Below are 23133 nucleotides of genomic sequence, written 5' to 3'. Positions count from 1 at the left end.
CACACCCAGGTTTTCCAGTTGTTTAACTTGAGAGGGTAAATCTGGGTCTGTTGCTTCATATAAGACTTATAAGACTAAGTCAATACACATTTATTTTTATGATGGAAAATTAAGCTTTTGAAAACAGGTATTTATCTACTAAATGAATTAAGCTAGGCAAGTTACTTAACTGATCAAAGCCTTAATTTTTTTGCACATAAAGTATTAATGCTTCCCTACTTGATGATTGGATTGTAATTAGGATCCAGTGTGAGAGAAGAAATACTTTGTAAAGTGCAAAGCTCTATGCAAATAACAAAGTTGAGAAATGTGGTTGGGATGGGGTGATGGAAATGTTGATGATTGTTTCATTTGCATAACTATTCAAAGACTAAGACTATGTTTTAGAAATATTTACTGACAAAAAATCCTGTGAATAATAAGAATAACACATACTCTGGGTCTTGTAGTGAGCAAACAGCATCCTTATCCAAACTGGTTTTAAACAAAGAAGGAGTGTATTTACTTTTTAACTGAGAAGGCCAACTAGTGGGTCAAGCCCAGCCAAATCCAGCGTTTCAGTGTTGTCAGTTTTCTCCCTCTCTCTTGCCTCTCCTCTACTTCCTTCTCAGACTTTCTCCAGGTGGCAGCAAGATGGTTGTTGGCAACTCCATCTCATATTCCAACAGCTTGGCAAAATGAGTAGACAGAATGAATCTTTCAACAATTGTTCTAGCAGAAAATTTCTGAGTCTAATTTGGGTGATTTTCCCTTTTTCTGAACCAATCACTGTGACCAGGAGAAAGTGATATTCTAATTGACCTGAAATCAGGGACATTTCATTAGATACTTAGGATTCAAAACTCAACAGAATGTGATCTTTGATCTTTCAAATTTAGTATTTGCAGGGTACAATGAGTCACAAATGAGGGTATGGTCAGTTCTACTCAATTAGTGAACAGGGAGAAGGCCACAATATGTTTTCTATGTTTTGGTACTTTCTTTAGCATCCTTGTTTGCTTTTGTTTGCCTGTGCCACTTTGCTATGTGGATAAATAGGAAAACAGGCAACAGGAAACAAGCAAGCAAGTTTTGACCAAAGAACCTACATAGCAACAGAAAAATGCTAAATCGCAACACTATGTAAATTACATGAATACAAGGGAAAAACAATACTAGCATTGACCCACCTATGTCTTGTTGCCTCTTCATATATAATAGACTTACGTGATTTTTTAATACTATCCGACATTGTTGTTATTTATGTTTGTGCCCTGTTTCCCATACTAGACAGTTAACTACTTGAAGGCAGAGAAAGACTCTTTTACCTTTGCATTCTCACAAGTCCAAGGACAACACTTTATCCATATTAGGATTTCAATGAGTTATTTGTTGAATGAATGAATAGCTAATTATTTATGGTATGTGAGGTATTAGTCTAATTGCTTTATATATATTTATTCATGATATCCTCCCAGCAATCCTATGAGATAGATTCTACTTATTCCTTATTTTACAATTGAGGAAATTAATGCACAGAAACATTTCCACTTGTCCAAGTGTTTGTGAGTAAAAACTAGGTTTCAAACCCAGGCAACCTGATTCCAGACTGCTCTATCTGCTGCCTTAAAAAAAAAGTTATTGAAATACTTTACTAAAAAATAGAAGACAAAAAAAAATGAATGTTGTACATGTTAATAGTCAACAGCCATTGGCCATCTATGAAGGAAACAGAAAGCATATACTTAGCTTAGAAACCGTCAAAGCACAAAGGTGTTATCCATTAATTGGATGAGTCGAATGATGATGCAAGGAAAATCTTCAGCACTAAGCTAAGGCGATCACCTGAGTGGTTGTTAGTATTGTATGAAGGCTGAGAAATGATTCTCTCTTTCTTCTTAGGTAGCCACGTAGAAATAAACAAGATTAAGTAACAGGTTGCTTCAACTCTTGGTGTTGCAAAGGAACCACATTCTGAATGCAGTAGATAACAAATTACTTGATTCATACAATAAAGCTTAATACACCTCATCTATTGTAGAGGAAATCCAAGGTTTTAACAATAGCAGCAGTAGCTGGTAAGTACAGGACCACCACTAGAGCAACCTACAACTCTTGCTTGCAACTACCTCTGGAGTTATTATTGTTTGTCTCTTTGATCTGTGATTATTGCTTTTATCTTAACTCCTGTCTTTGAATAAGTTGGGTCAAATCTAGTCAATAATCATGGAAGACTTCAGGAAAAATTGTAATTTGAGTAGTTTCTCTGTGCTACCCCTTTACTCTCTTATTCTTTGAGTATTGTCTTAGTTTACTCTTGTCTGTAAGTCTTTGAGTATTGTCTTAGTTTACTCTTGTCTGTAAGTCAAACTTAAGCTGAAATAATAATAAAATTATTTTACTTGTGTTAAAGGAGGTTTAGAGGTAGGGCAATCATCTCTTTGCTCTGATGCCATTGTGTCAGCTTCTCAGGCTGATTCTCCTCTTGGTCACAGAATGGCTGCCAGGAGCAAATGCCATCCTTATTCATGGAAAATGGGTGAAAGAGTCTGGCTACCTGTGACAATATCTTGAGAAATGGAAAGAACATATTACATGGAAATAATTTACGACGGGCCACAAAGTCTTTGATTCAATAATGACTACAATCACAGTATAAATTCATGAACCATAAATTGCAAAGCTACCTAATTAAAACCTTTAATGAAAAAGCTGCTGACACAAGATTTTAGAAAATCTGAAGCACTGGATTAAGTATGAGCTTTTTTGGAGGGGAAAAGAGATAATATGAGAGAAAAAAATTACATGCCTGTTGCCATAAAATTTAAGTTATATCTATAGTTAATCATTTTATAGTCATCATAAAAGAATCTCAGCCTATTTTGAGTGAAAAAGCGAAGAGTTTTCTTATGATACTAAAGGTTTACTATAATAGTTATCTTCCAACAACGAGTGACTTGAATCATTGAGACATTAATTAGAATGTCATTCAATTTGTTGTAGAGAATTGTGTTTGTTCTCTCAGCATCATAAACACTTTGTTCTTCGAGGTTAATTTTGCTTACCAATCTTGTGACGCATAAGTGATGGTCACACTGTTCCTAATGACAAATCAGAAGGTAAGAGTTGAACATTTTCTTATTGAGTCAGGAACATGTTTTGAAAGCATTTCTCTTCATGTGAGGGAATGCACGACTAACAATTAAAATAAGTGACTAATAGATGCATTTAAAAACACAATGCAAAATCTTATTTTTCTGTACCTAGAAGTCTTCAGCATGTCACTTCTCACGTATCATTAGTTACTCACACACGCAGACTCCACACAATTTTATTAGTACAAGGTAAAAAATTGTTATGTTTTATCAAGCTGCTGTACTCTGGTTTGTGAAATCTTGGATAAATGAGATGGCTTTCACCTTTCAGAGTTGTGTTACATGCTACTGATCCTGTAAGAGTTACATTCAGGGACCTTATCATCTATTTCAGAAAACAATATCCACCCATGAGCAATAGATAAGGATGTAAAACTGTGAGTAGTTAATCCCAAATTCTGTGCTGGAGATTTAAGTGCTACAGGGTACAATCCAATAAACCAGTAGGCTCAGTGCAACCTAGGGTCTCCGTGTCTCTGAAACTCCCTACAGTCCAGGATTTTTGATAAAGACCCTAAACGCAAATAACTAGTCATGTGTATTTGGCACTTAGATTCACAAACAAACAAAAGAACTTTGAAAATTGCATGTTTAACTGGAGTTAATATAAAATAGCAAAAATTAGATTAAAATCTAAAAAGTCAGAGAGATTCTTTCAACTCATTCTAAAGACGCTCGTTGTGTAACAAGATTGTGAATTTTATAAAATAAATATTATAAAATATAAATATAAAATAAAATATTTGATGTTCTAGATTCCTGATAATTTCGATACTATATCAATTTATGTCTGTGATGTCATTTTCTTTTTAAGAAAAATAGGAAATTTTCGTACTTCCATCAGGGAAAAATCCTTTAGCTTAGAGAGTCAAACACTTCAGACTGTCAATCAACACTGTCAGAAGCTATGGGAAATCAATAATAAATAAAACCTATAGTCCTTGCTCTCAAAAGTTTATAACCTAATGAGGGAGAAAATAATGAGACATTTAAACACAGAAAAGTAGTGAAAAAGTAAATCACATCTTCTTGTGAAAATGTTTCCTAATTCCAATATGGTTTTAAAAATCTGAAGTAATTCTTCAATGACTTGTTTTACTTGCCTAATTTTAGACATGGACTACACCAGGATATTCTTGAGCCTGGGAAGTATTTTATTTCATAGTTATTTTCTAATATTTATTTCCTCTCTTGAGTCTAAGAATCCCACACCTAGGAGTTAGGGCAATCTTAGAAAGTTTTCTATTGAGATTTCAGAGGAAATTCTTTTGAATACTTTACACATACTTGGCTCTCAAGATTCTGTTCACTTAACCCTGTTTCTATTCTAAGTGAAGGTCAAATTATAGTTTGAACTTTTCATTAGGGTTTGCCCTGTCTTTGACATTTTCTTTTAAATGTGAAGTGGTCTTAAAAGACCTACAAAGAATATCTATCTATCTTACACCCTGCCACGGTTCCCCTAGACATTTGAGTTGGCTTACAAATCAAAGGAAAGGAGAAAAAGGAAAATAAGAGGAGCAAGCAAGCATGAATAGGGTAAGTGCTTCGAAAAGGGTGAAAAAGTCTGTGTTTTTGTTTCTGTTTTACTTTGTTTTTCCAATGAGAGAAAGAGAAGAAAAATCATTTGCTCTTCTGCCCAGATCACATTAAGTCGTGAGCTTGCGGTGGAGGAGGTGAAAATAAAATAAAGAACTCCTGGGTCTCCATCCTGTGCTCTAACCTCTAGACTGCCACTTCCTGCTTAGTTTTCAGAAATACATTTTATCGATCCTAAACTTATTTGATATATAAAATGAGTTTAATAAACTTGGGTCGTATAAAAATAAAATATGATTTATCAGTCAAAAGAATTTCCTGGGTAAGGGCCACTGCCTTACCTTAGGAACACACCCCAAACCACATGGTTTCTCTAACGGTGCCTTTTAAAAATTCCTGACCTCCCACCACTTCTGCTGTCACAGATTTCCCCTGTTTTAGCAGTACTCTCGTATCCCATCAAACTGCTTTCAGTGGCATTATTTATTTGGGTAAAAACAACAGGAGTATCGATGAGGGACTCATCAATTACAACTCAGACAGAAAAATGACTAGAATTATCTGGTTCTGGGGTTACTTTCTTTTTCACTTCATAAAACATCCCCAATATTCACCACATGTCAACTTCCTGACTGCATTTCAACCTGACCATTGTGTTTGTCAGTTTGAATAACTTTTACAGCCCTGTCTCTGTTTGTCTGAAGCTGCTGGTGGTGGCTTGGGTTTCACCCCTTGGTCTTCGAGCTTCAGCATGAGAAGCAGAGCTTCACCACAATTTCCTCCCGCTCTCCCTGACTGCCATGTCGCCCTGTGCCCTCAAGTCAGAGCCCTGGGAGAGGAATGGCCCTGAGGGAGAGGAGCTGAGGCCCAAGGGCTAAGTGGTAGGTTTGGGATGAGCTGGAAACGTGCTTCTAAACTGGTCTGAGCACCTTAATCGGGGGAACCTGACCAAAGCAGACAAGAGCACTGGTCTGAAAGTGACCTCAGTAATCTGAGCAGTTACTTAGTGTCTCTGACCCTCAATTCTCTCCTCTAATTAAAAACGACAATAATAACACAGAAAAGATGATGTCCACCCCATGTACTCACTGATATAGTATGGTGATCAAATTTCATCATGGATGGCAAAATCTTTTTAAACTCTTAAGCACTTCACAAATTACCAGCTTTCATTAACATAGATTCCCTGAACACTGTTAAGCAGTTTGTCCCAGGACCGTGGCTGTGGAGTTAGCTGCCTTGAGTCCAGTTACATGGCCCCCTTCCTCCCCAACCCTACCTTACAGCAGCCGCTGCAAAGGTAGCTGGTACCTGATATCTATGGATCGCTATGATATGAAAGCTGTTGTCTACTGCCCCACACCACATGTCCTGATTAAAACAAAAACTCACTTGTTAACATTTCCCTCTTTCTTTATTCTTTAATCTGTGAAAGTTTTTGTCATAGGTTGGATGCTGGTGGTGTAGAAAGAGTTATCCCAAGGTATTTCTCTTGCAGGAAAAGATTTAAGACATCTGTGGATGACGTGCTAAGGTAGTCATTGGCAATCTCTCTTCCATTTCCGGGTTGGCTCATTGTTTACCTAATTGCCGGTAATAATATTTCATTGTGTAAAGCATGTTGGCACCAGGGGCCCGAAGTTCCAGTTTATTGATGGCTCAGAGTTTATGAATGGATGCCCTCAGCAGGTTGCTGCCCTGATGAATGGCAATTACTGTGACTCTCACAGAGGCAATTGTAGCCAGAGCATTTACTCCTTTCAAGTAATTGCCCCTGAGAAGCTGAACAGGTAATTGTAACATCTGAAAACCATGCTTTTGGCTCAGAACCAGAGTATTAATCTCCATAACAGAGGTGTTTTGGAATGACCCAAAGGAGTTGTTAAAGAATGGTCTCCAGAGTGTTTAATTTTAAGATGAACTGTAGAAACCTTAGCAAGATCCCCACCCCCTGACGCATGAAAATTAAAATGTTGTAAAGACACCCAAGTAACAGTTAGGGGTGCCCATCTTTTCGAAGTTGTAATACCCTATGGTGATTGGTTGCTTTTACACTTTATACCTAAATTACTCCTCCTTAAAATGCTTTAAGCACTCTGTTTCAGCCGGGCTAATCTTCCCATTAACCCCCAAAATGTTATGTGTTCATTCTAGTCACTGAATATTTATTCAGACCATTCCTTAATACCATTCAATAAATGTATGCAATGAAAAAATGACAAAAAGAGTAAAATTATTTGAAATACAGTTTAATTTTGCTCTATGTTTTAGGTGAATTTAGTTCATTACTAACAGCCCTTCAATACAGAAAGTGCTAACATCTTGGAGCCATGCCTGTGTATTCTACAGAACCAAAAGAATTTAGACCTTCTACTCTATTTATTTTGGTGCCATGGGAGAAATGGTAAATAGGTACATAGTATAGCTTCTTTGCTTAAAGGTAACTTTGAGGAAAATATTGCACACAATTGGAAAGAAATATAATGAGAATAATCCATGATGGCTTTTGGGAAAGAAAAAATAAAGAGTAGCAAAAAGGACTATAAGTACAGAGGCACACCTACAACTTTGAGGTCTTTTGTGTGGAAGGGAGAATCAGGAATATTTGAGGGATGACATTGAGGAAAGGAAGGAAATTATAAAAAAGAAGAAAAAACCTTTCAAAATATATAAAGTTTATGAAAGATCATAAACTAGCTTTGAATTCTGGAATACTTGATGTTTAAACACTTCTCAGATTGTTGCCCAGTGTGTTGAAGAGAGAACAGCCAGGTGTGCTCTCCTTAAACGTGATATGAGTATCATCATTCATAGTGCCAGGGGGTCAAAAAGTGTGTTACTATCACCATATTCCAGACTGACTAGTAATGCCAAGAGGAATGATTAGAAGACTTCAGACTGAATTACCGGTCAGTTCAGAAACACTCGACGGTTAGAATAAAAACTATAAAAAAGTGATTATGAAAGTAAATGTGGGATAAAATTATGAACATGGGTAAAATTAAATAGGAAGTAATTCTATAAACACATATGCACACATGCACAATTAGAAGGACCTAAAGATACCCAAATAAAGTTATAGTTATCCATGCAACCCTAGACATAAATTAAGGAACTTGATTTACCTTAAGGCTTCAAGACTCAAGAGTTTTCTTCTTATATATAATCATGACCTTGTTCTGCTAATTAGATGATTGGAACTGAGAGTTTTAAGGCTCACAGAACGAGACATGAATTTTAGAGAGCATGTGTTACAGACGCCTGCCTTAAGGCAGATAAATATCTGAACCAAGGATAACAAATAGGTTTTAACTTAGAGGCTGATTCCAATCCATTTGTAGTTGACTGGCTAGAGCAATGAGTTGAGGTGGATTCTGAGGGCAAGTCCAAGGAAGGAGTACTGAGTCTGATGGGTAAAGTAGGGCCTAATTTGCTCAGGCTCAGGAATAAGAACTCAGACACATATAAGGGTAGAGGCTGGCTTGAATGCCATGCATTAGTTCTTCTTAGTCCAAGCCGTTTAGGTATGAAGAAGATAGCATACAATACAGATATTCAGTCAATAGGTATTCTGGGGTATAATCATATGGTGCAGATGTATTTAACCGGCATTTTCTTTGACCCAAATTGTCTTCTATATCCTGAGGAAACCTAAAAGGTTTCATGCCACAAACTCCTTGCCCTTCATTCTTTTAAGATTTAGGAGTTTTAGGAAAAAATGGGGTGTGCAGAAGCAAGAGACATGTTCTTTTTTTAAAAAAAATTCATTTTATTCAAGTATAGTTGATTTACAATGCTGTGTTAATTTCTGCTGTATAGCAAAGTGATTCAGCTATATATACACATTCTTTTTATATTCTTTTCCATTATGGTTTGTCACAGGATATTGAATATAGTTCCCTGTGCTATACAGTAGGACCTTGTTATTTATCCATTCTACATATAATAGTTTACATCTGCTAACCCAAAACTCCCAAGCCACCACTCCCTTACCTTCCCTCTCCCTTGGCAACCACAAGTCTGTTCTCTAAGAGAGACATGTTCTTTAAGTGAATGATGTGTCATGTCATTGGCTATTCCTTACCCCCATGCTCTTGTTATTCAGATGGCTGTATAGTCTAAGGCCTCTGCCTGGTTCATTATTTTTTCCTTAACTAATTCTACCAAGTGCTCAGTTAAGCCATGCAGCCATACATGGTAACAGTCAATTATTTTAACTGCAAACTATTTATACCTAATACCAAACAATTCACACCTAATGAACCAACAAGAATTATTCGTATTAAAGATGCGTCGATTTCATTTTGTGGTATGCTTTATATGATCACAACAATGAACTCTGTTCGTTCTAACTCCTTTTTCACAGAGGCTCACCTCTTTGGCGTAGTCTTCTGCCACCTTTTAAAGCAATTAGAGGACATTGAAATCTCCCATAGATTCTCTTGACCTTGAACTATTCTCGTTCTCTTCCCATGGCCTCTTCACTCCTTCTGTGTGTCTTTTCTTTGCTCCTTCCCTTCCACCTCCACCCTAATGTATTTGTTTATAAATTCAGCAAACATTCATTGAGAATTACCTTTAACCAGCTGACTAATATGTACCAGACACTACAGTAGGCACTTTTGTGTACTTTTTCTTGCTTCTTCAGAGCAGTCAAAAGAGCTTAACATTACTATCCCCAGTGTATGTTTGAGTAAATTGAGGATCAGAGATGTCAAGTAACTTGTTCAACATCTCACAGCTGGGAACCCAGGCTGGGATTAGAGTTTAGCAGTCTTCTTTTCGGTGATCCTCTTTCACTTGCAAATCACTGCTTAATATTTTGACGTCTAACATGACACACAAAACATTGTCCAAACTTTTACAGAACTTAAAAATTAGAAATATACCAAACTCATTATCTACCAACTTGATGCCCTATATCTACCAAATCATGTAGTTTCATTCTGTCCCCTAACACCACCACCAATAGCCTGGTCCTGCCCTTGTGACCTCACAGTTGGGACCAAATCCTTTTCACTAACACCCTAGACTGGGTTGTATTCTTTCTTGTATGTAACCTGCATGCAGATCTTCTTTTCTGCTCAAAGACCTGGAGTGCTACTTCACCTGGTTTATCAAGTATCACTTAAGTGGGTATAAAGGCAAATATGTAATTTACAGTTTATTCCACATATGTTGATTAGTTTCTATCATAACCATTCATTCAATAAGTTATCCTAACTGTGTAGCCCTTATTAGGCTCTGTTTAAAGAAGAATCACTTTGGGTCAAGATGCTTTTGGAAAAAAGTGAGAACCTAAGGCTCAGATGCCAAGATCTATGATACAAAGTAAAAAATAGTCCTTCAATAAGAAAGGTGCGGACTAAGAGTTCATGAAAGAAAACAGCTGGGTCAGTTAGGAATCATGATGGAAGAGGCAGCATCTGAAGTAGACCTTGAAGGAATACTTCTTGGGCACGTGGAAATGAGAGAAGGGGCTGAGAGTACATTGTAAAGACGTGGCCTGTGGAACTGTGTGCAGTGCAGGGATGCCATGGAGACCAGTGTGCCTGGCGTTGCTGGAGCGAGGATCACCTCTGCTCTGGGACATGATGGGGGGAGGTCAGTGCTGCTCCTTGGCTTTGGAACACTCTTCACCTCCTGAATTCTGCTTGTTCAGTTTCTGGGATTCCCTCAGAATGAAATTTTTTTCTCATTTTTTTAAATCACACCTGAGGCCTTTTCCACACTCTCAGAAATTTGATTCTATTGGGTGTGGTCAAGTTTGCTACAATTTCTGTGTGCTGACTGTCTTCCCAATTGGACTACAGCCTCTTCATGGCCAAGGATGCAGTTTTTTATTCAAATCTCACATAAACAGAGGCTTGAGCTGAGCACAAAGCAGGCATTCAATAAACACCAGATGATTTATTGGGTTACGAATGAATGAAACTGTCCACAGAAAGTGTGGTTTAAAACTGTTAAATGAATATTTCAGATTTATCCCAAATTGTTAGCTATGGAAAAAAACTAACCATCAATTTAAGAAAGACACAACCAAAAAATTCTTGGTACACCCTATTTCTGTTAAAGATATTTCTTCAATCAAAAACACTCATGTTGGATAAGTATTGTGGTATGTATCTAGCTTTGAAGATCTATTGTAGGAAAATAGGAAAGAAAAAAAAAAACCTTAGTCATTTCGGTTTTAAAGCAACTTTCTCAAACTTCTGTTGAAATGATTCATACCTCATTACCTACTAAGATTGGGCCATATGCTTTTTGACCAGAATTATTTTCACAAATACGAAGAAATGTATTTCATGTTTCCCCATTGAAATTCAACCTCATTTATCAATGCAGAATTATCACCAGATTAAAATTCAGAATCTAAAACTGCTGGGTAATTTATACAAAATCAGTCATTGATATCTGCCTATGGAATCACTTTGGCAGAATTAAACTCAGCCAGTTAGAAGAATAACTCATGGGAGAACTGTCAGAAAAGATGAGAACCCAAATTACATACGTGCACCACGAACGTATAGTGTGTAAGCTGACACTGGAACTGGTAAGTTTCATGAGTCTATTATCTAAGAAAATTAAATGAAGAACATTGCATTCTTTCTCTGACTTATACTTGGTCTGACATTGATTGTTGCTGCCTCTTGACTGAGAATGTGTGCCATTCCCCCAGAGAATGATTACCTCTTCCTTCCCATCCTAGCAATCTGCTAAATCTCTTCTCATGTGAGAGAAACTTTCACAAGCTACATATTTCGTTTTTGGAATTTCCTATCGTTATTTATAGTTTCATGCATATTTTCTGTCTTCCCATTTCAACTGTGACTTCTACAGCAAAAGCTGTCCTTTGTCTTTCCATTCACTCCGTCCCAGTGTTTTGAACAAGGTTTATGAGTTTTTGAAGAAAACCAGTAGAAGATGAGATATAGCAACTCAACTCATCTTTTAAAATATATCTCTAATGAAAGTGACACTGCTTTTTTTTTTTTTTTTTAACTACCGACTTAGTCGAATATCTCAAACCATCACCTATCTAGAAATGTGACCCAGGATAAGATTAAAGTATGGTATAATGGCACAAATTCTAGATTGTACTAGGAGTGCCTGCTACAGAACATACACTATTTAGCTGTTCATACACATCCAACTGTTGGATGTGGGTCTGGATCAAAAATGTTCAGTGAGTTACAATTTTTCTGTCATTGAATAATATTGCGTTTGGTTGAAGGTCGGGTTTCAACTCCTGAGAACTTTACGTGTCTGCTCTCAGTTTTGGGTGGAGTGCTGTTCCCAGAACATCACCACATGGATCAAATTTGAGTTCTTGGGCTTCCTTGGTGGCGCAGTGGTTGAGAGTCCACCTGCCGATGCAAGGGACACGGGTTCGTGCGCCGGTCTGGGAAGATCCCACATGCCGCGGAGCGACTGGGCCCGTGAGCCATGGCCGCTGAGCCTGCGCATCCGGAGCCTGTGCTCCGCAACGGGAGAGGCCACAACACTGAGAAGCCCATGTACAAAAAAAAAAAAATTTGAGTTCTTCCCAAGACACTTACCTTTAGCCAAAGCAATCTCGCTGAACCATTGATTGAGATTCCTGGCACTATTCTTGTACACTTTCCCTTTGACTTTGCAATTTTGTGGCAACTGCCTTTGCCCTCAAAAGCTTTGTTCTAGAAGATGCATATTAGTGGGAATATATTTTTTTCTCACACAATCTGGTTGTAACATTTAGTCAAAATTAATTAATATACAAAAAAAATTGCAGGTAATCAAAGGTGCTTTGAAATACGCTTCAACATTATGTAGATTTGCAGTTATTCACATTACCACAATAAATATCTCCTGACACACAATAAAATAGGTTTCAAGATGATAATAAGCATATGTACGCATAATTCAACTTTCACATCACAAATTTAGTGCCAAATGAATCATGTCTTTGTGAGAAATACTTTTTAGACATTCTAATAAAAGTATATTTTACATATAAAAATTATGAACATGGCTCTGTGTGGTAATGGGGGGAGAATTCATTAAGAAAACGACACAAGTGCTGGATGTTAAAGAATAAGTAGGATTTTTCCAGGGGAAGAGAAACAGTTTAAGCATAGGGATCTGCATGAGCAAAATGCACATTCAGAGAAAAAATTCAAAAGTCAAAGGATTCTATTAATTACATTGTATAAACATGGTCAAAGAGCTGAGAAAAAGTAACAATGAATAAAAGGCTGTCCCCACTGTAGTCATCTAGTAGAAAAAACAATTGAAATAACTCATTTGTTAAAAATATAAATGGGATGAGTGAGTGCTCATCTAGCAAAGGTGGATATTATTGTGGGGCTTCAGAGAAGGGAGAGAACAGGGCAATTGATATAAAAAGTCTTCTCAGATAAAATGGAATTTGAACTAGCCCCTGAAAGATGAGGAAGAATGTGAGAGGTGGATCCAGGAGGAAAGGGCATTTCTGGGAGAGGAGTGAGTATGAGAGTGAATAGAAGCGGGCAAAGAAAGTTTGTAGACCTGTGCAGATGCCGTTGTGACAGGAAAGAGGGGCTCTTTGGTTGCTAGGTGGGGTAGGAGGGCATAATAACAGTAAAAGCTGAGATGGTCATTTGGAGTTGAGTGGCAGAATTGTTTGAATCATGGGTCGAGGACTTTCAACAGTGAGGGGTGTCATGATTTGATGTGTGTCTTGAGTTCATTGGAGAAGCCACACTTAGAGGTTTTGGGGAGTGATCCATAAAGAATGGTCAACTGGGACTGTGTTTAATGCAAGAAGACCAGGCTGAAGATGGAACTTGGGAAAGTCTTTCATACACAGAGAGGGAAGAAATAGAGAAACCGAAAAAGATTCAGAAAGAGACTGCAGGGAGATGGGAAGAATACCTTTTGTATCAAATGTTCATTTTTCTTTGAAAACACATTCAGACACGTCACCAGTAAATTTGTGGCACTTTGGCCTGTTGGACCTCGGCAAAGACCTGGCATGTATACCAAGCAACTCTTTGAAGGGTTGGGATAATGTAGTACTCTCAACTCCCTGCTTTTATTCTCTCCTTCACCATGTCATCGAACCTCTGTGTTGTCACTGTCTAAAACATCTCCATATGTAATTTTGTAAGTAAAACCACAAGGGCTAATTCTGTACTACAGCTCTTAAAGGATTTCCTAATGCCCTGTAGTTGTCAAAATGAGGGGCAGAAAATGACTAGAATGGTATTCTGAATAGTCCTAAGAGAGATCATTTTAGACCCATACAGAGTATGAATCTAAAACCTATTCTTTAAGATAGTTTAATATCAAGCTAATAATTAGCTTAGCACACTATCATGCAAAGTATTTTCTAGACATGTGCCCATTTATTAGCATAAAATTGTTCATAATATCTTTTTATTTTCTTTTTAATTGTAAATTGTAGGCTTTACCATTTGAATTTCTGATATTGGTAATTAATGCCTCCCTCTCTCTCTCTCTCCCTCTCTCCCTCTCAGTGTTGCTTTATTGTTAATCCTATTAGTATTTAAAAAATAATTAAAATTTGCTTTTATTGAATTTCTCCATTGCATGTTTGTTTTCTATTTCATTGATTCCTGCTGTCACATTATGATTTCTTTTCTACTTTAGAGAGTTAATTTTTCAACATTTCTTTTTTCTAGTATACACATTTGAGGGTATATATTTCTTTCTAAGCATAACTTTAGCTGATGTATTTCACAAGTATTGATAGTTATATGTTTATTAACATTCAGTTAATTTTTTTCCCAATTTTCATTATGATTTCTTTGATCACAGTTTATGTAGAAGTGTGTTACTAATTTTCAAATATGTGGGGACTTGAAAATGTTTTTAATGATTGATTTGTAGCTTCATACTACTGTGATCAGATAACATATTTTAAATAATTTCAGTCTTTCAAATTGGCTAATACTTGTTTTATGGTTCAGCATATGTCCAATTTTGGTCAATGCTTCAAGGGCATTTGTAAAGAATATGCATTCTGCTGGTGTTGAGTGTGTAGTTTTATAGATGTCATTTAAGTTAAATTTGTTAATCATGTCAATTTTTGGGTATCCTTACTAATGTTTGTTTATTTGTTTTTATCAGTTTCTGAGTGAAGTATATGAAAGCGATTGTATATTTTTTAATATTTCCTTCTAGTTCTATCAGTTTTGCTTTAACTAAGTAGAGAGAAATTTAGAATTTGGAACATTAAGAAATTCTTATTTTAGATCTAGTAATGATTCCTATTTTAAAGTCTACTTTGTTTGATATTAGTATAGCTATACCAGATTTCCTTGGTTTTGGGTTTGTAAGATATAATTTTCCCATCATTTAACTTTTAAACATTTTTATATTTAAAGAGTAAATATCATATGATTTTGTTGTTACTTTTCTTAGAAATACAACTTGATAATATTTGTATTTTATTAGAGCATTTACTCCACCGAACTTTAAAGTTATTTCTTACATATTAGGTTTTAAATTTACCATCTAAGTATTGTTTTCTATTTGTTTCAGCATTTCTACATTCCTTTCCCATTTTTCCTTGCCTTAATTTCTCTTTTATTAGCTTGTTAATTATGGATTTTCTCTTCTTTTCTATTCTTTTGTCGGTTACCCTATTAAAAATTATTCTTGATTTTTATAACTTAATATTAATTAGTTTTCACATTTCTTAAACAATGCAAGGACCTTAGAATACTTTTACTTCATTTATCACCCTCATGCCTTTTATGTATTCTTAGTGTTGCCACATATTTTAATTCTACATGTTTTCAATTCGATAAGGCATTATCTTTATTGTTTTAATCAGTCAATATTTATTTAGATTTATCCTCATATTTACTCTTTCCGTGGCGCATTCATTATTCCTTCCCACATTTCCATGCTTTCCTTTGGGATCCTTTTCTCTCTGCCAAAGGAACTCCCTCTAATATTTCCATCGGTGTGTATCTGTTGATGATACATTATCTTAGGTTTTGGTTGTCATAAAATGCCATTATTTTGCATCTTTGACAATGTTTTTACAAGTTATAGAATTCTCAGTTGTCAGTTATTATTTTTAGCACTTTTAAAAGGTCACTACTTTGGTTTCTGACCTTCATCATTGGCTGTCAGTCTTATTGCTAGCTTGTAGGAAATATGTCTATTTTCTTTACACTATTAAGATATTCTCTTACAGGGAGATCAGCTCTGTGCTTTGTGACCACTTAGGGGGGTGGGATAGGGAGGGTGGGAAGGAGACGCAAGAGGGAGGGGATATATGTATACATATAGCTGATTCACTTTGTTATAAAGCAGAAACTAACATACTATTTACAATTATACTCCAATAAAGTTGTTAAAAAAAAAGATATTCTCTTTATTTTGGTTTGAAGTTTCACTGTGAATGGCCTAAGTGGTGTTTTCTCTGTATTATTCCATCTGGAGTTCACAATACTTTTAACTCTGTCTAATGACATTTTTGTTCAGATTTAGAAAATTCTCTTTTCTTTCTTTCTAGAACTTCCCCAGCTCCCCACCCCCTGCCCCATATTTTATATGTTATTTTTTGGTTTTGGGTTTTTTTTTTCCATCCTTTTTTCTCTCCATGCTTCAGTCTAGATATAATTTTTTTTTTTCTGATCTGTCTTCCAGTTCAATAATCCCCTCCTCAGCTATGTCTAGGTTGATACTAACCTCATCTATTGTGTTCCTAATTTCAAATACTATACTTTTCATTTCTATAATTTATTTTTTATTTCAATTCTATGCTGAAATCCTCTTATTATTTATCTTCTTAAATATATTAATTATGGTTATTTTATGAGTCTGTGCCTGATAACTACTGGATCTGGATTTCTCTGGAGTTTTTTCTCTTTCCTGTCTTTGGTTTGGTTTAGGTTGTTAATTTCGTAGGCAGTTAAGGTAGGGACAGATACTTTTAAACTATCAAATGAACTTTAGTTTTTGCTAAGTTCAGTCTAACTCCAATTTAGCCCTACACCAAAAGTGTGGCCCTTTGGGGTGTCCCAGCTGAAAGCCTGGGGTCTTTTGGAGGACTCCTTGTTGGTGAGGCCTAAACTTCAATTTTTGCTACCCAGCTCTTCCAGAAGATCTGTTCTCCCTCTCAGCCTCTTAGCTTCTGCTTGTGCATCAGTATATAGTGGGGAAAAAAATTGTCCAGGACATTGGGCTCAGCTTTCCACCTCTCTATATTTCTTTTATCTTGGAAATTTTGACTTTTGTTATCCTCACTGCCTTAAAAGCTCCCAATTCCTAAGGATAAATATTGTCTATCTATTCAGAGGTAAAGAGAGATAAAGAGATGTAATTATGTGTATACGTGTGTCTGTGTGTTGTCCATTTTTTCTTATTTTTGGTGGGAGAGTTCATTTGCAATAAGCTAGAAGATGAAGATGAAGATGAAAATGCCTGATATTAACTCTTAAACACTCACTGCTTGTTTGTTGGAAAAAAATTCTCTAAAAACAGTTTGCAAAAAATCCTGATGTGTAATCCTGAACTTGAAAATGTGTTCATAGAATTAGTTGTTAAAACAGAAATCAGGAAAGAAAAGCACAGGGGTGAGGGAGAGACAGAGAGTTTTGCCAGAGAAATTGGAGGCAGAGAAAGAGAAAAAGGAAAAATAAGAGGTGATACCAAGGCAGAGGTGGAAAAACAGATCATTATGGATCTCGTGATAGGTTTCATCCTGTGGCTGCATTTCTGTTTTTCTGATTTTTTTATGTCATGTATCTTTCTCGTGTCTGTCCCTTCTTGTCGCCTCAGTTAAACGGTCTGGGAAGTTCATGGCCAACCCAGTCACTGGATGTAACCCACTGTCCTATATTCAGACTCTTTGTTGGACTGCAGATCTAAGGCATACACTGCCAGCACTTCTTGTATGTACTCCAGCTGGGAATGGGACTGACTGAGCTCTCCTTTTTTTCCCTCCTCCACCTCTGACCCTCTTTCAGGCCTTTCTTGGTGTTCCTGGCCATCTGCCTGACATCCAGAGTTGCCTGCATTCTGACAAGACAGAGTGGCTCACCTAGCTTCGGAATAACATCAGAGGTGCCAACAGAAAGTAGACCAGATACACCATCCAAAATACCCCTCCATCATTATTCCAAACCCTGGACTAAGCCAACAGTTGTTCCAAAAATACATCACTATATTTTGGCCTGAGTGTCACTTCCCCACTTGGCATGCTAGGGCTAGAGAAATTGGAACAGAGATTTCTTGTTAGCCTCTCTCATATTTTCTCCTTTGGGATATACATCTTTTACTTGTTCTATCTCTAATATGACACAGTTGCCCCAGGTTTTACAATTATTTATAGCATATCAGAAAGAAGTGAAAGCTTTACATTTTGTCTCCCATCTTCTCCAAAAGAATTTCAGCCGAATTGTCCTCTTCACATAAACAAATACTTTTGAGTGGATAGATGATCAACTAAGTGGATATCTGTTGTATATTTGTACTTTCGTATTGTGGTTCACAGAATTCCCCAACTACATGTGTTTTCTCTTTTTCTTGGCTAGTGCAATTGTACCCATCTTTTGGGGTCCTCTCAAATCTTGAAGCCTCCACTCACCAACCTAGTCCTCTTGATGTCTTTTGTAGATTTAATAATTAAAGCAGTTACTTTTTTTTTTCCATCCACGATTAACCAAGGATTTACTTTATAGGTACCAAAACCATCTGATATAAGGTACTTTGCCTCCAGAAATGGATGGAAAGCTCCTTTGGAACAGGAAAAAGTCCTCTCCATAATACCTATGCTGACCCCACATTTATAGTTTACAAAGGATTGTCATCTATTTAATATTTCCTTCCTTAATCCTCAAAGATCAGAGTAGAGCCTGGTAGTGACCTTATTTCAATTTTTGAAATGATGAAACTGAAATGCAGAGAGAATAAGTGATTTCTTCAAGGTTCTATCCTTGCTAAATGAAGAATCCAGGATTGAATTAAACATTGTTATTCCAAATCTGTAACCCCTCTACTGTAGCATACTGTTTTCCACTTTTAAAAATTCCTTTCAGCCTCCAACAAAGTCTTTCATAAGTTATAAAGGCTCAACAAAGAATGAATAGATAAATGAATAGATATATACTTTTTTCAACTCACTATTTATATATCTATTTAGACATAATATTTGTTTCAAGTAAAAGAAGAATTCCACTAAGAGAATAGAATACATGTATAAAGATATGAGCATTAAATGCAAAAGATGGATTATTTCTAAGTTACAGATCAGGCTGCTCCCAGACTTGGGTAAACGGGCTCATTTACAAACAAGCCACCTTCTGATCTTGTGCCTTAATTTACTTTTATCTTATACTTTCCACTAATAGGCCCTGCCGTGTGCATGGGCATATGTGTGGACATCCAGAAAATATGTGGATAACACAGTCAAATTGATAGCATCATCATCTTTCCTGACCCAGATCTCTTGGAGATGCTGTGAGGCATTTTGAGTAAGTTCATATTACAGGAAAAAAAAAAGTTATTTTTGCAGGCTGAGACCAGATCTTCCAGGAACTGGTTTCTCCAGTTCCTGGAAGGTTTTGAAAATGTTAAGACTATCTGTACATTGCCTTTCTGACATGTCAGTAGAGATTGCAAAGTATTATCACCACCACTAATTTACTTTTCCGACTGAGAAAAAAAGTGTACTTAAAAAAAAAGAGAAAAGAGAGAAATCGTAATGATAGGTTCTTGAACGTTATCAGCGTTACAATATATTAGCTTTTGTGCTAGAACAGTCTGTTTGGTGCCAGGAACGATTCGAAAGCTTTATAATACAAAATGGTGAAGTTTTTAACACAATGTAGTCTAGACAGAAATTGTGTGAGAATACAGTCAAATCATTACTGTGAAGTTAAAAAACAAAATAAAATAAAGGATGCAAGATTACTTTTAATTACTTCTTGCTGCCAGATCCTGCCCCCCTAAACTAAGCTGCTTTTAACTGTTATTTCTTCTGTCCCAGAAGATTTTTTTTCAAGTAACTACCCTGGCCACAGGCAGTGATTAAAACACTAGGGTTGAGGCTGCCGTTCTACTTGTGCCCAAGTCCAGATTGGCCATCAATTCTTCAGCTCAGCTCTGCATTGCCATTTCTTCAATATACCTGTGTTGGGGAATTCAGGGCCACAGTCCTGCCCAGACCAGAGCCATTGTTTCCTAAGTTGGCAGGCCAGAGTGCTGCTGCAGGTCAGGACGGTGTCCTAGCAACCAAGTGACTCACCTCTTAAATTATCTCATTATTCTCTTACCCTAAACTGGGAGAAAGCTCATAATTTCCTTCCAATATATTTTCCTGCCACAGTTTGGTTTCTCTTTTAATTATATGCAGGGAAAGAGGTTTTCATTGTGGTCGTGGCTTTCTTTTCTTACCATTCCGAGTCTCTTAAATTAGAATACATTCCTCATGAATATACACATATATATACACATGCACACACACACATATAAATTAAAACTTCATCTGTTGCTTCCTTTAATCTCTGTATTTTAAAAATATACCTTTTTTTCTGTTAGTTTAGGACCAGTTCCAACTTCCAGTCCCCAATTTAGATTACATGCTCTGAAACTAACTCCAAACATTTACTGAGTTTGAAGGTCACAGTGCTATTGATTGATTTCTAGTTATAATGTATGTTGTCCTAACATGAGTTGTGCTTTTTTTCTATAACTTTGGGCTAGATCCAAAAATGCAAGGATCAAAGCATCTGGACTTGTTGCTTTCATGTTTGGCATACAAAGGGGCTGGCAGTCACCAATGTGGTCTTGGCTGGGCCCTACTTGTTTTCATTCTCTGATGTGAAACAGTTGGGAATCACAGACCCTCCAACAGCTAGAATGGACTCAATAAAAATTGGCTTAATAATCTGCCAAGCATTTGGAAGTGCCAGTCTCCACAGTTTTTCAGCAGTTATTGGCCATGACATGTTTCTTTCTTTTTTTTTTAAGGAAAGAATTTGCTGTGAAATTAGTTTTGAGATCAACATTTGCAACAGGTAAACTATTCATCTTAGTAAACTCACTTTATCATCTTTGATCTTATTTAATTCATTATTTTACAGATTTCATTTTTCTTACACGATGGTTCCTCTTAGCCACTTTTTTGTTTCTCATGAACATCAAATGTGAGATATAACAGATAATGAAGAAGGCTTAAATAGTTGATAATTTGATCCAAAGTTCACTAATTTTAAAAAGTTATCTAGTCATCTTAAAGTTTTCACTTACTTAGATGTAAAGCATTCCATATTAAATAACTGAAATTTGATTCCAGTAAAAAATATTGATCATATTTATAAAGCTCTATCATATATGTGAACATCTACTTTGATTAAAGTGAAGAATTTTCCAAACATATCTTTAAACTAAACTCCAAGGAAATGTTCTTTATATTGAATTTTATTGCTGCAAATACTATTTAAGAAGGTGGAATTGTTACCTAAGGCTTGTAAATATTTTCATTATTTAGAAATTCCATTGGCTCTCAATATAGTTTTTAAGTATATCGCCATTTTTACCTTTCTCCACTACCTTGTTTTCCACCAAAAAATAATTGTAGCTAACATACATTTTCTATGGATTGTTAAGCTCTTCCAAGAGAAGGCTGTAACAGGGTAAATTTAATAGCATTGGGGATGGGGTAGGGAGCCAAGTTGGGAGAGCCTATTAATATTTTTGTAGTTAAAATAGAGCCCTAATTTGAATTTGAACTTCTACTCTAGCCTTTGTAATTGGAGAAAAGGAAGCAATAATAAGCCTAAAAACTGGAAAGGAAGAAAATTACCAGTATTTGCTAATGATACATTATTTACCTAGAAAATTCAAGAAAATCAATTAAAAAACTTCACAAGCAAGAAATGCATTTGATAAGTTTGTTGGGGAAATGTTAAAATTCTGAAACCATGTATAATACAATGGCAAGTTAAGAGATAAGATGGACACCGCTTTTACAATAATAATAGCAACAAAAAGTGAAAGATAGAAGAATAAATTAACAGAAAATGCATAAGATCTTTAAGAAGAAAATCATAAGATGCTACTGAGGAAATAAAATAAGATTAAAATAAATGAAATGTGAAAATAAATAAATAATGCTTTTGGATATGAAGACACAACATCTCAAAGATTTTTCCTTAATTAATCTATATATTTAATGTTCAATTTATAAGAACCTTTTTCAGAAGCAGACATACTGTTTTTAAAGTTCATGTGGAAAACTAAACAAGCAAGAAGAGCAAGCATAATGTTGAAAAATGAAAATAATGAGGGACTAAGCCCAATGTAGAACCATCTTCTAATGCTACAATAATTAAAACAGTGTGATGCTGGCACAGGACCAGACAGATTGATTAATGGAATAGATCAAAATGGCCATAAATAGACTCAGATATGGATAGGCATCTAGTATATGATAAAAGTGGCATTACAAATTAGTAAGGGGAAAGTGTTTATTCAGTAACTATGCTGGAACAACTGAGTAAACATCTGGAAGAAACTGGTATTGAATCCCTACCTCACATGCTACCTCAAAATGAATTCCAAAAAGGATTGAATATTCAAATCCACAGGAGAATGTTTTTATAATGAGTGGAGAAGGCCTTTTTGATTGCATAAATTGAATTCAACTGCATGAATAAATTCAACTAAATGTAAAAGGATCTTCATGGATTAAAAAACATAAAACAATAAATACAAATTAAAAGCTAGAAGTGTATAAATTATATAAGAATAAAGCAATCATTTTCCTAATATTTGAAAAGTTCCTTTGAATAGTTAGGTAAAAGTGAACACAAGGAAATTTGAACGAGGAATGTCAAAGTCCGTGGAAAAAGGAAAATAAATGGCCATATAGCAAATAAAAAATATTTTCATGCTTATTTATAATGACAGAAAGTTAAGTTAAAACTACATATGGATCTGCCTTTTGCTTTTCAGTTTGGAACACAAAATCTAAAATTTTACGTTTTGTTAATAAGAATGTGGAGAAACCTGCTTTTTCGTAAATTGATGTCAATAAACTGCAACGATTTCTGTGACGAGCAATTTGACGACACCTAAAGTTTCTAAATGTGTGTGCCCTTTGACCAAGCAACTCTGCTTCGAGGAATTCATTGCACAAATATGCATGCTTATGCACAGAATGACATGAACCTGGATATTTGTTGCAGAATTGTCTTTAACGGGAGCATTAAAACAATCTAAACGGAATTTAATGGGAGATGAGAAATAAATTATACTACATCCACAAAGTAGAATATTACACTGTTGTTAAAAAGGTGAAGCATAAATTAGGAATTTTATTTTTCTAATAAAGAAAAGCAGTCTGGTGCTACCACAGTGACACCATTATACCAGCAAAGATCCAGGCTGCTTCTTTCTTTCTCTCACTAATTCTCACCATGTGGCATACCATCTACTTATTACAAGATGGTTGTTCCCT

General features: G+C 35.9%; 1 protein-coding gene across 2 annotated transcripts in view; it reads right to left on the bottom strand.

Moving 5' to 3' along the window:
* Positions 1 to 415: 415 nt before the first annotated feature.
* Positions 416 to 23133, bottom strand: part of LOC307187328 (uncharacterized protein) — a 666419-nt gene continuing 643701 nt past the window's right edge. Inside the window, exon 12 of one of the 2 annotated variants that reach the window (XM_079923250.1) lies at positions 416 to 2548. The gene's annotated coding sequence lies outside the window, so the exon portion shown is untranslated. Of the gene's footprint in view, positions 2549 to 3365; positions 12178 to 23133 lie in introns of those variants that run through there. The other variant, XM_079923249.1, reaches the window with a different exon arrangement.

Source organism: Stenella coeruleoalba (assembly GCF_951394435.1).
Source record: "Stenella coeruleoalba genome assembly, chromosome: 5".
In the NCBI taxonomy this organism is placed as follows: domain Eukaryota; kingdom Metazoa; phylum Chordata; class Mammalia; order Artiodactyla; family Delphinidae; genus Stenella; species Stenella coeruleoalba.
This window is presented reverse-complemented; position numbering and strand designations above follow the sequence as displayed.